We start from the raw sequence: 16,184 nt of genomic DNA, 5'->3' as shown, positions 1-16,184 counted from the left end.
AACATTGATAATTGAGATACCAAATTAACATTGTAAAAATGCATTGAGACTTCAGCGCCTCGAGCCATTTATATTGGAAAGAATGTGCAACTTAGAATTAATGGGATCATGGATAAATCTGGGATTTCACTACGCTCATTATTTGTAGCCCTGTTTCTCACCTTAACATTTCTCATAATCATTTTTCTATTAAATCTAGAATGAAATGGAAGGAGTTGACCTAAGCATCTGCGGAGGTGTGTTGTGCTTATTCATTTAATAGTAATACTTGTTGATGGCTTCTATGTACCAGGCTCAATCCTCAGAGAAGGGGAATTAGAACCAATGACCCAGATAAAGGTCCCTTCTATTTTAGAACTTACATTTTAGTGGAAGACCCAGAATATAAACAATTAAGAATACACACATTTGACATAATATCAACTGATGATAAAATATGTTGAAGATAAAGGGAAGTCCAGGAAAGACTCTGAGAATTGGCTGAATTAATACGTTACATGGAATTCACATAAATTTCAATATAGAAATTTTTTTCTCATAAATTTCAATGTAGAAATTTTTTCAATATGGAAACAATTTCATTGTTCCCATAAATTATCTCTTTAAAACAATTAATGTTTTAGTAATTTGGATTAATATAACAAAAATGCCACAGATTGGGTGGCTCTCTTTATGGAATAAGAAACTGAATTCTGAGTCCATAATAATCCCCACTCTGAAGAAGGCTGACCAGTATTGTCACGACCATTCCTGAAGGGTCAACGTAACTTGATCTACCATTCCCCAAACTTTTGTGGATTATTTTTTTAGGATTTTTGCCATTGGTCTACCAAAATTTTACCTCAGGATCTGACTTGATTAAGCATAACGTTTTTTATAGTTTTTTGAAAATATGGGATACTTCCTGAATTTGCCTGTCATCTTTATGCAGGGGTCATACATAATGTTCTCTATGTTTTTGAAATTTTAGTATGTGTGTTGCTTAAGTGAACAATGAGCTTAATTTGTAATTTAAATAATCCTACTACTTCAGCGTTTGAGGGGAATTTACTTAACCTCTTTAGTCTTCTCAGCTTCCTGACTTGGTCAAAGGGAATGATTATGATAATAATAATATGAATAGCAAGATAATCATCATAACTGCAGTAAAGTTTACATTAATAAGTTTTTTGAAGTATTGAGGCACTTTGCATGACATTTGATCAAATATCACATCAGCATCATTTTCATAAACATCATCAATAAGAACATCATCATCACTCATCACCAGCAAAATGAATACCTGGTACCTTAACATCAAAAAGAGCTTTATCACCAAGATCATTATCACTAATTTCATCACCAAGGTCATCATTGATGCCATCACCTAAATCATGATGGAATACTGTAAAATAAAATTCACAAGTTATGAGATCACCCCAGGAACCAAGCTTCTAAACCCCATGGAGATGGGTTTGAAGTAGCAGGGTAGCTGCAAAGAATCAATAAACCAAGATAGTCAGGAGAGTGTAATAAAGTCAGTGGCTTCTCATGGCTTATCCCTCATTGTGTCTGCCAGAGACAAAAGCTAAAACTGCTTCTCTCTTTATGAAACCAATACTTACATACTAGGAAGGGGAAAGTTGAGTAACCCAGGTGGGCTTTTACATATCAAAAGAGAGATTTGTGGGAAAGATTTTTGGATTAATAGCTAGGTATCATCGTACAGAATATTACCACCAATAACTTCATCATTAATATGCTCATCTCATGTCTTCACACCAGCATCATCCTTTGAGAAGAAATTGTCTCATTGAGTTAAGGAAGGTACTGAACTGTAGATCTTAGGTACAAAGTTCACTAAATGATTAGTGAATTCTTCTGTTTTATTTTGCAAAGTATGAGTACTTGTATGGAAGAATCAATTTAAACACTCCTTTTGTTGACTATGAAATATAATTTAGTGGAGTATTTTTTGGCTGGCACCCAAGTTCTGTTTTTTCTTTTTTAATCTTTTCTCTTACTTAACTCACCTTGAATATGACCTTGAGCAATTCACTTCCCTTTGACAGACTCAATCCTGCATATGAGGATGTTAAGCCAGATAGGGGCATAATTTTCCTTCAATACTGTAATAGTCATTGCTTTATTATTGGAATCAGTTGACTTAAATTCATTTATACGTATTAACTATATGCATCCTTAAAGCTGATGGAGTAATATAAAATGGTCCCCCAATTTTTGAAAAATAAATTTTATTACTTGGTTTTCATTGCTTAGGATCATATATACTATAATTAATAGTATCATATGTAATAACAATTAGTATTGTTATGCATCCCAATTTGTTCATTTAATCTCAATCATTTTTAGGGTACTAATAAGTGAAGTATTTTCTTTGGTAACAGACATTTTTATTTTACTTCTATCATGTGTAATTTCCACAGTGATGCCTTTTTATATATTTATTGTTTTTAAATGGCTTTTAGGAAAAAACATATTTGCACAGTCACTTTCCTTTCACCAGTCCTTATCTCACAGTTCTTTGTATATATCCTGTTAGACTAGAACAATTAATATACTTCCATGTGGAGATAAGGCCTTTGAAGGAAAAGAAAATGGGGCAAGGGGCTGGAGAGAGACTAGAAGTGACTTAGAAAGGGAACAATGGCACAGAGAACCCCTGAAGGAAACAGAAGCATGAACCATTTAAGGAGTGGGCGAAGATTATTTTAGGAAGAAGGAACAGAAAACACAAGAATGGAAATAAGTTTGAAGAATTCAGACTCTTGGCAGTGAGGAAGAAGACCACTGTTGCTGGAAAGGAAGTGGAAGATTCTCTTATTGAACTCTTTGGCATGAATGTCCCTTCTCTTTTATCCAAAGTCAAATTGCTTAATTTTTACAGAGACTGATGTGAGGGTGGGCTGAGTCATAGATATTCTCAGTCAGTTGCTCTTCCGGGGTGCAACTGATTTGATTTAAAGAGAAAGGAAAATTGGAGATACTTCCTCTTCTGGCTAAAGCTTATTTTCATGGCTAAAAGGACCTTGGCCATTAGATGGAAAATAGTCCATTTCTTGGAGTGTTTGGCCCTGCGTCAATTTTAATGGCTGTTGGAGATTCTCTGAGGTAACTTCTTGTGGTAGCACTTGTGGAGGAGAGGCTGAATCCCAGAACTTGTCCCAAACCCAGTGAGTAGACAGCCAGAGAGTTACTGCCAATGCAGAGGATCCCTGATTGATTCCTGAAAACTGCTCTAGATTTACCTACCACAGGAGGTCCAAGATAACAAAGTGGGCTCTTGTGTTTGTGGTATATTCCTTCTTGTTTCAATGCCTTGAAAAGGTACTTTCATACTCTGGGAGAATGAATCTTACCTATCCCATCTCAATTTTGGTATTTGACTTGAGTTTTAGATATACTCTATTACTTTGGTAGAAAGTGCGTAATATTGGGGCCAGAGAGATAGCACAGCGGTAGGGCATTTGCCTTGCATGTGGCCAACCCGGAATGGACTAGGTTCAATTCCTGGCATCCCATATGGTCCCTCAGTCTGAGTTCAGAGCCAGGAGTCACTCTTGAGCATGACTTGGTGTGGCCGAACAATCAATCAATAAAGTTTTTTTTTTTTTTAAAGAAAGTGCCTAGTATTGAAAACATAATCTTGAATGTGTGATGAGTATCAAAGCGAATTACTATATTATTAGCCTTTATTCTCCTATCTGAAAGGAGGTTGGATTTTGTTGGGATGAATCTCCCTTTTCACTCATCTCAGTATTTGCTCACCACTTTCCCCACTCAAAGATTTACCTTCTGAAGTTGGCATAAATTATTGGCTAAAAAAGATAAGGGTTAAGAAGTACAAATAGGTAGCATTCAAGTGGTGGAACACATGTATAGGGTCTGAAATTCCATTGCCAGCCCACATTGCCTCCCACAAGCATAACTGTCTATAACGTTGGTGTGTAGAGTGGTTACTCGTTACTCCCAGAGTGTTACATGTACCAGGCCTAGCATCAGCAAGAGTGACCTCAGCTTTTTCCTCTATGTTCTATTAGAGCTATATACAAAAAATAAGTGATCTGGATAAGTAAAATGAGCTACTCTTAAAAACATCTCTAACATTTTGGGGCCTCAAAATGAAAGTCCCCTGCCTCCCATTTGTGTGATGATCCAGTAGAGACTTGGAGGGGAAAGGCATGGGCATCTTCTCTCTGCAATTCTTTGAGGACCTTCTCATGGAACTACAAAGTTACCTCTGCTGCCCAGGGTCTTTTAGAACTCTCTGCATCCAGCCTACAAAAGGAGTCATAAAGCACATGTAATTTTCCACCGTACTTCCCTGGTGGACTTGGCCAGGGGACTTCTGTTCCATACAAGGGACTTAGACCTAAAGTTTATGAGCACATTGACTTGGGTAGTGCAGATCAAAGTGTTTTGCTGTGCATTTGCTTCCTAGAGGTTTTATATAGGAGCTGATTAACATTAATGTAAACTTCCTTGGTCCCTGTGAGAGTGAAAAGGTTGCATGGGGGGGGGGGGTGGCATGTGGAAACACAGAACCTGTACAAATAGACCACTCCAGCCCATCTGACTGCCTGATGTTTTAAGATTCCCCAGCTTAGAATGTAATAAAGTTATGGGAAAGTAAACATGATAAATGTTCCTCTTGCTCAGCTTTCTCTACCTTTGGCACCTTTTCAAAGAGGAATTAAATTAATAACTTGTTGATTTGTAACTCTTGCCCTTTAAACATGTAAGCTCTCAGCACGCTGGATGTCAGCATCATTAGCCAATACATCAATACTCTTAAGAAGTCTGTTCACTTAACTCCCAAAGCAAAGCCAAGGTTGTTTTTTCTTTTGTCCTTGGCTGGTGCCCTCTGTGACTGGAATCCCTGAGGCTGCCCAGGAAGCTGTGGTGACAGATGGCTCCTTTGCTCAGCTGGTGATGACCCTTGCTATCCTCTTCCTTTTCCTCGTCCTCTTCCTTTTCCTGGTGACCAATCTCTGCAGGGTTGGGCATCCTTAGGAGCGTAACACAAAGAACTTCACAGTTGCTGAGCTTCAGGGGCGGAGGTCTGTGGCATTGTTCCTGTTTCTCTTATCGCTGGGTTTTTCATAATTCCAATTTCCTTATATTCCCGTGGGAACCTGGAAGCCTTTAACAAACTCCTGATGGTCGCAAAGAGTGTGGATTGCAGATAACCCAGAGAAGGACTTTTTGATTCACATCAGATTGGGTTGTTTCTATAGTTACACTGGCATAGCACATGTAACTCTCGTATCCAAGTATTTAGGAGGGAAAAAAATCTCAAACACTGAACTGGGGTGAATGAAATGTGACTCAGGAATCCAATAAAAGAGACTTGAAGGTTTTTTTTGTTCTTTTTTCTATATGCCAAAGGTGTGAAGATCTTGCCCCAAGAGGGAGCCCATCCTTATGAAACCACTTTTATACATGGGAAGGAGTAGTGAGATGAAGGAGCTTTTCATTGAATGCTTAGGCGGAAGAACCAGAGTGTCATTTATTTCTTAAATTAGCCTAAAAAGGAGGGTGGCATTCCTATCTACCTTAAAGATGAACAACTTGGTTTGGAAGTGTTTGAACAGCTTGGCCAAGAGCACCTGAGCAAGAAGTCAATTCAATTTAATTTTCCTGGTTTTGGGGCACCTGGAGTTTGCAACAGGTATGTGGGTTGGGGATGATGAGGTCACATAATATCAGATTGGGAGAATGGGGATGGTATTACAAAGGGGACAGAATTTTTCAAAGGAAGCATGAAGTGGAAAGTGCCAGATATGTTCTCTACTCATATGTGTGGGAGCTGCACTGCCTTTGGAATTCTGTGACCAACAAAGAAAAGGCTAAAATAGGGTTTAGAATGACTTCTGAACTGAATGGGGGCTGGTGCGGATGAGAAAATTAGGAGGGAATGAAGTTATCAGAGGGAGGAGTGAGCTGGGGATCCTAAGGGGATTTGAGAGTTATTATTCATCCTGTAGTCTGGAACCCCTGTAGTGCTAGCTTTTTTTCACTGGGGGCGATTTTGCGTCCCAGAGAACACTTGTCAATGTCAGAAGACATTTTTCACTGTCACAAGGAGTTGGGAGAGTTACTGGGCAGAAGCCAGGTTGCTGCAATACAAAAGGCAAAGGTAGACTGCCAATCATCACGTAGAATTCTCCAGTCTCCTTGATGATGAGATTCTCAAATAGTAGAGTGAAGAAACTTCACCAGCAAAAGATTCAGGAGGAAACTGGCTGTGTTGGGGCCTGAGAGATAGATAGTGCAAGGTTAGGCATTTGATTCGCATGCAACTGATTGTTTCTAAGTCCAATAGCACATATAGTACCAGGAGTAAAGCCCTGGGAACTGCCGGCTCCAAACACAAAACCTAACTAAACAAAACAAACTAGCAGCCATAAATACAAACCCATTCCCTACCAATAAAGCCATTTCTGTCTGGGTTATGAATAAAAATCAGGATTGATTTTTTTTTTCTCTTTTGGTCAGTGTAGTGAGTTGTGTTTGAATTTTTCTATCTGTAAAACCGATAGAAGAGAATAGATTCCAGGGGAAGAAACAAAAGTTTATGGGGTAAAATAAAGATGCTTTTTAATATGTATGCTATGAATGGGCTCAATTTCAAGCACACAGGCACTTTCTAATACTTCTAATCAAATAAAACACTTTGGCGAGCTCCCTTTACTTAGCATATCTATTACATTTAGCCCACAGAATTAGTTTCAGGTCTAATTCTTGCCTTTTGGCATCGTTGAGGGCTTTTATTTTTTTGTAGTAACTAAAGTGATATTTCTGGAGTATCCAATGAATTTATACTGGGAAGATATGGCTCTGGCTCTATGTGTTAAAAAGCAATATATCACCAAGGTCAACATATTGCTGGGTATAATATAAGCTCATCAACCATTTGTCCATAAATGTGACTTCCTGTCACACTGAATCAGTACTACAGAATTACATTGAAGAGGCTAGCCATAAAAATAGATGCTCACTGAACTCATTTTAGAAAATTTTAGGGGAGACTGGGCTCTGTATTTTTATTTCTGGCTTTGATTTTCAAATTAAATTCTTTGGGGCCAGAGCGGTGATGCAAGCAGTAGGGCATCTGCTTTGCGTGCACTAATCTAGAACAGACCGCGATTTGATCCCCTGGCAGTTCATATGTTCCCCAAGGTAGGCATGATTTCTGAGTGCATAGTCAGGAGTAACCCTTGAGCATCACCGAGTGTGCCCCCCCCAAAAAAAAACCCATATTAAATTCTTTGAAAATTACAGATTAGGCTATATGTTTACAATAATGTTAACTTTCCTAGTCTTGGGTGATACACTTGACCAAAGAGCATGAAGAGAGAAGAGACTACCAGTTGGTTCATTCAACCTGTGCTTTTCTGATGAACAACCTAGGAACCAGAGATAGTGACTGGTTTTCTTGGAGTTCAACCGCTGATGGACCCAGTTTAGGTTATATTTTATAAGGGCCTAGGCATCTAACAGCAGAATCCTTGTACCCTGCTACATCCTTGAATTTTGTAATTCTAGATTATAAAAGAAACATATTGCCAAGGTCAACATAATGCTGGATATAAAATAAATATGTATATAACATTTTCCCAATTTGAACAGAGGTAGAGCTAGATATGACTTTGCGTTCTCTATTACTTACAGTGATATTTTTTGAGATGAAAGGGTTACATGTGAGCTCATACAAGTGTAGCACACGTGTTCTCTGTGACAGTCGTTCTCATTTTACTTAAAAGATGAAGAATTCCAGTTGTGCTAGAGATGTTTTGTATGACCTTTTAAAAGTTCCCTTAATAGCTAAATTATATAGGAAAACTCAAGGAAAGAAAGGTCCCTGTGGATCGGTGGATGACAATAATTTCCAGGCTATTAAAACTCACTTATTTATCTCAACATTTATCTCAGCTGAAATCCACAGTTGGGAGAAGTTTGAAGCTTTGGAGAAATGGAAACTGCCCTTTCCCCACATTTGTCATAAAGCAAGGGTCACCTTGCCCAATTGGTTCGAGTCTGTGATGATTTCTTTTTCTTTTCTTCTTCTTCTTCTTTTTTTTTTTTTTTTACTTATTTTTATTTTTGGCCATACCTGGTTGTGCTCAGGGCTTATTCTTTTTTTTTTTTTTTTACTTATTTTTATTTTTGGCCATACCTGGTTGTGCTCAGGGCTTATTCTTTTTTTTTTTTTTTTTTTTTTTTTTTTTTTGATTTTTGGGCCACACAGCGGTGCTCAGGGGTTACTCCTGGTTATCTCCTCAGAAATAGCTCCTGGCAGGTACGGGGGACCATATGGGACACTGGGATTTGAACCAATCACCTTTGGTCCTGGATCGGCTGTTTGCAAGGCAAACACCTCTGTGCTATCTCTCCGGCCCCTGTGATGATTTCTTATCTCATCTATCAGATGGGGGTAATGATAATATGTGTTTGTATGTGAGCAGCCATAGCTGCTGGTGCTCAGGGCTTACTCCTGGTTCTGTGCTCAGGCTTGGGGGGGACCATATGGGGTACCAAAGATCGAATTTTAGTTTACTACATGTGAGGCAAAACTCTACCTGCTGGTAGAGTTATCTTTATCCCCAAACTCAATATTTAAAAATTGTATTTTTACTATACATATGGCTTTTTTTTTCTTTTTGTTTTTTGGGTCATACCCGGCAGCACTCAGGGGTCACTCCTGGCTCCATGCTCAGAAATTGCTCCTGGCAGGCACGGGGGACCATATGGGATGCCCGGATTTGAACCACCGTCCTTCTGCATGAAAGGCAAACACCTTACCTCCATCCTATCTCTCTGGCCCACATACATATGGCTTTACATAGAAGTTGACATAGACACATTATCTCTCTGACCTCTGTAATTCTTTTCTTGGTAGGTTTCCCTCCTTTGTTTCTCTCTCATACTTCTGAAATAAAATAATTTTGCTTAAACATTTTTTATAGTGCTTGACAAATTCTAATATCTTAGTAAAGACCAGCTATTATTATTTCTATAATTATTATTGTTCTACAATTATATTAGGAAAGGCACCTGGCTTCTAAAAGATTTTTCAGTTAATTTTCTTTTTGAGTAACTCCTTTTCCATCCACTGACTGCATGGCTTAAGGAAACTTACTACCATAGGCCTCAGTTTTCTTTTTCTTTTTTCTTTTGGTTTTTGGGTCACACCGGGCAGTGCTCAGGGGTTACTCCTGGCTCTATGCTCAGAAATCGCCCCTGGCAGGCACAGGGGACCATATAGGATGCTGGGATTCGAACCGTTGTCCTTCTGCATGAAAGGCAAACACATTACCTCCATGATATCTCTCCGGCCCCAAGGCATCAGTTTTCTATTTCGAATAAAATGAAAACAGCCCCTGACAACCTCCCACAGCAAATTTCAGTAAGTTTCTGAGTTTGTGAGTTTGACCACCCTATCATTCAGAAATCCAAAGGGATTGCAGCGGGGGAAATAGTAGAGGGAGCTTATTGCGTATGCAAAGAACATTTCTCACAATGTTGATTCGTTGGCAAAGTCTCACCCCTATAATCAAATCGAAGTAATTAGGAGGGGAAAATAGAAATGAGGCATTGTGGCAGGCTTAGCATTGTCATCTTGCTAATGGCTTTCTAAATGTAGTTTAATATCTGATCCACTACTGGCTCATTTTCAGCTGGGTCTGGATGAATCACTCCCACACAATACTCATCTTCACAAGAATGAGATCCTTGCTTTATGTGGTCTTAACTTCCAGATCTCAGCAGATCGCAAGTCAAAGTGGCAAACGTGTGAAGGATAGGTTCCTTTCTGTTATCTAAAGCTTTGTTTGAGAGCTAGTGTAGAACTTTTAGGGATCAGAATACTTTCTATTTTAAGAGTAGAATTGCCTGATTTGGTCAGCCCAGTTTCCTCAACTGTAAAATGGAAACGACTTGAATTGTGTTAGTACTTTGATGAGATGGTGAATCAATAACTTAGTCCCTAGTATTTCGTAATCTCAAGAAATGCTATTTTGTGGTTAGAATCGTCTAAAAATATTATTGGGGTTTCTTTTTTGTTGAAAACATTTAGAGTTGAAGAAGTCTAATTGGGGTTTCTTTTTTGTTGAAAACATTTAGAGTTGAAGAAGTCTCTCTTTGATTGCAAAGCAATTAGCAAAATATTTTAATGGATTAAAAAAAAAAACAGATATCCTAAAAGAACTCAGGCCACAGAAAGAGAAAGAATGGCATATTGACGTAGTTTGTGTAGCTCAATAAATATTGTATCAGGTCCAGGATGGAAAAAGGATGTTGCTGTAATCATTGTGATGTGATAGTCTGAAAAATAAACCCAACAATAGGCCAGTGTGCTGGCCAGCAGGAAGCCCCAACAATACCCCCACCTTTTTCCTGTACCTTACCAGGAGTTCCTTCCAGGCGACACAGATAACCGGTAAGTGATAAAGCTGTGGACAGGCTTTTGGTGCCAGCTGAAAATAGAAGAATCAGTGTCAAAATTGTTATCTGATCAGAAAACGGACTTAGCAAACACCCTTCCCAAGTAGACCTTTTTCACCTGATCAGTTCCTCTGAGTCACCATGACGCATGGAGCTCAGCTCACCTGAATGTCAACACAGGCACGCATCCAGCTCTAGGGTCATTATCACACCCTGCAAGAAATCCGTGTTTGAGCAATCACGCAGAGAGTAATTCCTGGCATTTCCAGTCAACTCCAAGCCTTCAGTGCTTGCCCATTTTTAAAGGAAGGAGGCAACTCCAGCTCCAACTTGTATTTACCCCATGACTTACTATGAAGCTGGAAACAGGGCAAAATGAATGGTTCCTCCTGTCTGCACTTGACTTTCCTCATGGGTTAAGTGGGAGAGAGAGAAAAAAAAAAGACCAAGTGAATCCCATAGGATTTTATAGATCACGTGGGTTCATGCAGGCAAAATGCTCAATATCATTTTAATAACAAAGATGATTTATGAGTCTTATAACTAACATTTCCATTAGAGATAGTTTGATCTCCATTTTAGAAGTGAGAAAATTAGTCCCAGGTCGTTAATATAGACTTAGAGTAGCCATGTTCTAGGTCCAATTTTAGTTTGGCTTAAGAAGACAGATGGTAAACAAATGAACACATAAAATCACAAGATATGAGGTTCTCAGTGGTATAAAAGTATGAGGTACAGGGAGTGAAAAAAGAGGAGTGAGGTAGGGGTCTGCTTATTTCTGTAGGATGACCAGGGGGAATCTCCCTAGTAAGCTGACATTTGGGCAAAAGACCTTCAGAAATGGAAGAATAAAGCATTTTCTAGTAACAATATCTTGAGGATAAGTTCCCAGGCTAAAGAAACAATCCATGGAAGGGTCCCTAGTTGGTTCACTAGTTCTTGGGGAGAGGTAAGAAGATCTGGTTCTGAAAGCAGAGTGAGCCAGGTAAGAAGAAAATGGGTCCATTCCCCCACCCCTGAAAGGGAGGGCTGGAGAGATAGCATAGAGGTAGGGCATTTGCCTTGCATGCAGAAGGACAGTGGTTTGAATCCTGGCATCCTATATGGTCCCTCGAGCCTGCTAGGAGCAAATTCTGAGAACAGAGCCAGGAGAAACCCTTGAGCACAGTTGGGTGTGAGCCAAAAACCAAACCAAACCAAAAAAGTAAAGAAAGAAATGAAGAAAATGGGTCCATGTCACAGAAAGTCAAGCTTTAAAGGGCAAGTAGGAGATGAGTGATTTTATCCAATGGAACATTATGAGAGCTGATTTCTTTTTTAAATCTGAATTCAATTCTGAATGAGGACGACCCAGAATTCTGTGAAGGGAGGTAGATGCAGGGCAATAGGGTGCAACCAAAACAGACTTCTGGGTTTTTTTTCTGTCAGCCAAACAGGCATTAGATTGGGATAGGACAGTGGAGCTGGGTAGACATGAGGGGAAGACTATCAAGATGAAAAGAAACATGAGCTCCAATCATTCTAAATTGGGAAAAAGCAGCCAGTCTACCAGGAGAGATATGTGTCAAAGAACACTATGTGCTGGAGATCAGAGAGATTATTTTCTGGAGATTAAGAAGACAAAGAAAATATCATAGCTGGTCTAGCTAACAGGATCTTAAGGAGATTGAAGAACTTTAAGTGTGCCTTGGACAATTGGAATAAGGAAGCAAAGTCAGGACAGCATTTAATTTTCAAGGATTATATAAGGAAAGACGCATCCACAACAAACATAAGATGAAAAATCTCTAAGTATTTAGGTTCCTTTTATTCTTTGCAAAATAATGCTGACATAAGGGGAGGGCTGGAGAGAAACTGAGAACATAAGTGGTGGGAATTGTGCACTGGTGAAGGGTGTTGGTCATTGTATGCAGAAACTCAATCATGAACAACTTTGTCACTAAAAAAACCAACAGCTGAATGATATGAACAATCTTGCAATAATGGTGTTTACATAAAGTAATTAAAAATAACGCTGCAGTAAGTTTCTATGTAGTCTTAGGTCAGTCTTATTTTGGGCCTCCATTCCTTCATATAAAATGGAGAGACATACAACTGTATCTAGACTACTGGTGTGAGAATTAAATGGGTTAATATATGTAATATGATTGCACCAGGATTCAATGCATATTAAATAGGGTCTAAATGTGAATATTTCTATAGAGAAGGTATTTTAAGAGCCCAGTTACTGAAGCATAGAATATTCACATCTTAAATACAAATAAGGCTCCCCCACCTTCTGGGTTTCATGAAAGTTTGCCATTTCCTGTAATAAACTCAGCCTAATTTTTGGTCAACAGGATTCTATCAATTTATAATCCTTTAAATAATCAGAGTATGAGAATATTTACCTTGTGAAATCTTATCAACACTTGGCATTACAAATCTTGACTTTTTTTTTTAAGTCAAGCAAGGTAGTCTTTATTGAACAAAAATGCACCCAGAAAGATGCGAATGGGGCAGAAGGAAAGGACTATTGGTTAAAGAGGGAACATGAGCTTGACACGGCAAATAAGAAAGCAAGCAGAGACACACAGATAAACAAGCCAGATAAATATATAGGGGGGAAGAGGCACTTGAAAAGCAAGCCCTGTTTTGTATATTTTTAGTCAAGGTGATGGATTCAAAATAGAACCTAAGTTTGACTTGCATTTTCTTGACTAGATATACCCAAAGCTGGTGGTCTCAGGCTACCCTGATCACCCTCAAATTTTGAAGATCTTGAAGAACATGGGGAATCCTTTGTTTGAAGGCTTACTATGTAGGTTAAAATAAAATAAAATGAAACTTACTATTTATTTTTAAATGGCAGTAGTAAAACATCTATGTTAACGTACATATTCTTAAATAAAAAAATTGTGTTTTCTCAAATAAATTAAAATGAACTGAGTAGACTGGCACTGAGGGACAAGTAAGTGCATCTCCCTAATGCTTATTTAGTAGAAGAGAGATTGAGGCTTTATCTGAGTCTGCATTCACTGTACAGATATGTTGAATTGGTGGAAGAAAACATGTAGGAAATCAGCCTCACAAAGGGTGTGGTTAGAAAAGGGAGGATTCGTTTAACAGCTTTTGAAAATAAATCTTCTTTGTTCCTATACCCAAGCTCTCTGTGTAGAAGTTTCTTGTATCATTGAACTTTTCGTGTTTCATAATATTAAAATTCATTAGTCTATCTTGCACTTTTGAATGGATATTTTACCCACTCATGAATTTATAATATCATGCATTGGTTATTTGGAAAATATAGGCTCACTGAATATTCTGAATATTTGCAAATCTTCCAAATTTGACACTTTTCATTATACAAGTGCAAAAAAAATCACATTTGTTAATATCACCATCAATCTCCCAAGAAAAGTCTTTAAGTATTGGGAAGCTGTCAAGCTCACAGTGACAGATATGAATTTGCCATACTTTAATTTTTTTTTCACAAAAGCTCAAAGTTTATCATTGGCAACCGATCCCCTCAGTTGTTTTCCTTGAAGTGATGGATTCACTTTGTTCATTTTTGAGGAAATGTCTGCCAACCATATTTCTCCATAACTAGAGCTCATGAGTTCTTCCAGCTAAAATAGTATTGAAAGGAAAGAAGCCTAGAGTTGATCTTGCATCCAACCAGATGCCTTTCCTAGAGATCATATCCATACTTCCATTTTATCAAAAAGATGACAAGTATTCAATGGTCAAGATCTATACAATTAAATTTTTTTACAGCTTTATCAAGATTTTATAACCCTGTGTGTGTGCTGGCAAGGGTTACAATAATTCTTTTAGAGTTTGTATAGCTTTGATGTTTGACTTAAGGCACTCCAGTTATTTCCCCCTCATCACTCTGCACTATCATTTTAAATGTCAGCCCAAAGGAAAAAGGCGAATTATGTAAAACTGTGATGAAAATAATTTTGACCTCGTATACTTCCTGAAATGATCCTATGGGCCTTTTAAAGGACTATGCCCTAGAAAATGCTATGTCCCTGCTGTAAGCAGGCTAGCTATATCCTTTGTCAATTTTTCTACTGGGTTGTTTATTTTTTACTTATTGATTTTTCAAAGTGATGTATCTACAGAGAATAGTGCTCTTTGATACAAGCATTGTAAATATTTTTTATTTTGCCAAGAAGGCAAAGCCTGAATAATTATGTACATTCATACATGTTAAAATTGTATTGAATTTCAGAAAGTATTGAGTGTATTACTTTTAGAGTCCTCTCCCCTACATGAAATGCTTATGTAAACGTATATGTGTATATATAATCATTTAACATATATGTAAATGATATATAAGTATATAATTCATCTAAAACAAATAAATGTATATGTAATATGTGTACTTAAATGCACAGAAACAAACAAGACCTTAGAGAAGAAATAAATTATAACTGTCAATAATGATAATTTTTGTTTCACAAAGAAGGATATGACCCGACACACGGAGTCATATCAATTGTGACTTTTGACTTATTTCATTTTTTTTTAATTTTCAAGGGAGGTATATTTTGGTTTTATGGATCTACGATTAATAACTTTTTAAAAATTGTTAACTGTGGCTTCCTAATTCTGATAGTATATCACACAGGAGGAAGTGTTTCTATTCCAGAGGCTCAGAAACAATAACAGTGCAGCTCTCTTGAAAATAAATAGTACTTTTCTGGAAACTTGGTGCATTTTTTTTTTTTTGCTTTCTCCTTTCTAAGAAGTAGGCATGAGAGAATATGCCTTCCTAACTTATTATGAAAATGTGTCCCTATGTTTTCACTAAAGTCAGAGTGGTCAAAGTGAACTTTCCTTTTTCCTTTTTCAAATTCTGAACCAAGTAATATAAGTCTAATTCAATATTTATATGAAATCTGGGGTATGATTATGTAAAAGTTTTTTTTGGGGGGGCACATCCAGTGATGCTCAGGGGTTACTCCTGGCTATAGCGCTCAGAAATCGCTCCTGGTTTGGGGTACTGTATGGGATGCAGGGGATCAAACCATGATCTGTTCTAGGTCGGATGCATGCAAGGCAAATGTCTTACTGCTGCACCACTGCTCCGACACCTATGTAAAATATTTGAATCAGTTTGTTGGATTTAAGTATCAGTGAGTGACTTTTACACCTGTATAACTGTCCACTGTTTATTTTTTCACATTTACTTAAGAAAACAAATAGCTTCAAAGGAGCCATTTAAGAGACTGAAAATAAATGTTACTTTTTCATTGAGTTCATATTAGAAATGGGATCATAAAACCCCCAATACAGCTTATGTCGAAGTAGCAAAAGCTAGAGCAAATGAATTTCCTAGATATTTTCTTCCCAAGTTAATTGATCTTGTACCATGATTCATAGCAGTGGAATATGTAGTTGGTAATAGTCACAGATATTCATGTAATATCTTTCATCCAAATGATTCCCAAAATTCTATATCAATGAGTTTCTCTACAAGTGCCTTGGCTGTATTAGCCCATAGATGTAAAAGTTTGCCACTTCAGTGAACTGTAGCTGGAGCAGAGGAAGAGGAAAGGCTCGTCTTATTTGTTCCCTTCTGCCTTGGATTCCTGAAGCCTCATGACTTAGCCAGCTCACGAGATATTTCCTTCCTCTCCCAATCATGGATAGACTACAGCATACCTTTGCTACTGCTTTCATGGCTTACAGCTTTTGGTAATGGATGGAGTAAAGATATGAAAAGTTACCTAGACTCTAGCCAACTT

At 37.9% G+C, this 16,184-nt stretch overlaps 1 protein-coding gene and 1 non-coding gene across 2 annotated transcripts in view; one reads left to right on the top strand and one right to left on the bottom strand.

Annotated features, from left to right (window-relative positions):
- LDB2 (LIM domain binding 2) overlaps positions 1 to 16,184 on the top strand; it is a 387,724-nt gene that overhangs the window by 29,881 nt on the left and 341,659 nt on the right.
- On the bottom strand, positions 887 to 994 carry LOC126033204 (U6 spliceosomal RNA). The gene has a single exon (XR_007504337.1). It is a non-coding gene; the product is annotated as a U6 spliceosomal RNA (small nuclear RNA).

The sequence above is a fragment of the Suncus etruscus genome, chromosome 16 (genome assembly GCF_024139225.1).
Source record: "Suncus etruscus isolate mSunEtr1 chromosome 16, mSunEtr1.pri.cur, whole genome shotgun sequence".
NCBI lineage: Eukaryota > Metazoa > Chordata > Mammalia > Eulipotyphla > Soricidae > Suncus > Suncus etruscus.
This window is presented reverse-complemented; position numbering and strand designations above follow the sequence as displayed.